Below are 895 nucleotides of genomic sequence, written 5' to 3' on the forward strand. Positions count from 1 at the left end.
ATGTCTTTTTTTTTTTGCTTTTTTTTGTGGCCTTTTTCAGCTTTTTTTGCCCCAGTTTTTCTCTTTTCATCTCTAAATCCTCTAAAAACCCCCGAGTCTCCCCCCCACCCCTGCCCCCACCTTTTTTTTTTTTTCTTTTTTGAAAGGTTTTTTAATTCTTATCAGTGTTTCCCGACCCCGACCCCGACCCGCGCGGGAGTAGCTGCCCGGTCTCTAGAAACAGGAATTTGGCACTTCCAGAAAGAAAAGAACAACGAAAACCGTCTGGTCTCAGGCCATGGACGCGCCCGGCCCAGGGGATTGAGGCGCCAGGCGGCTCCTCACCCCACGTCTGCCCCCATGAGCGCTGCCAGTCAGGTAAACTGAGGCAGGGCGCCCCTGGCCTCCAGCCCTGGGGAGTAACAGCCTCGTGCTCCAGCTCCCAGCAGGCCTTGCCCGCGGCCCGGGCACGTGACATTTACGGCGCCCTCCGGCCCGAGCACCCGGCGTGGCCTGTCCACAGGGGTCACACGTCGCACTTAGTGCGTGGCCCTGGGCGGGGGGTGCAGGGCGGGCACTGGAGCATTATGGGACACTGGGGGTCACGGGGTGGCACACCGGGCGGTGCTGGGGCAGTGGGGGCAGGTCACGGGGTGCTCGGGGCGGTTGCTAGGATACCAGGGGCTTAGTGGAGTATTCTGGGCTGTTGCCGGCGTGTCAGTATCACGGGCTGTTACTGGAGTATTGTGGGCCGTGGATGGAGTATTATGGACTGTTACCAAGGTATTATGGGGTGTTATTAGAACAGCCTGGGCTGGTGGTGGAGTATTATGGGCTGGTACCGGAGCCACCCGGCCCCTCCTGACTTTATGGCAAAAAGACTCAGACAAAGATTTTGGCACGACCCCCCCCCTCC

The sequence above is a fragment of the Alligator sinensis genome, unplaced genomic scaffold (genome assembly GCF_000455745.1).
Source record: "Alligator sinensis unplaced genomic scaffold, ASM45574v1 scaffold107_3, whole genome shotgun sequence".
Lineage (NCBI taxonomy): Eukaryota > Metazoa > Chordata > Crocodylia > Alligatoridae > Alligator > Alligator sinensis.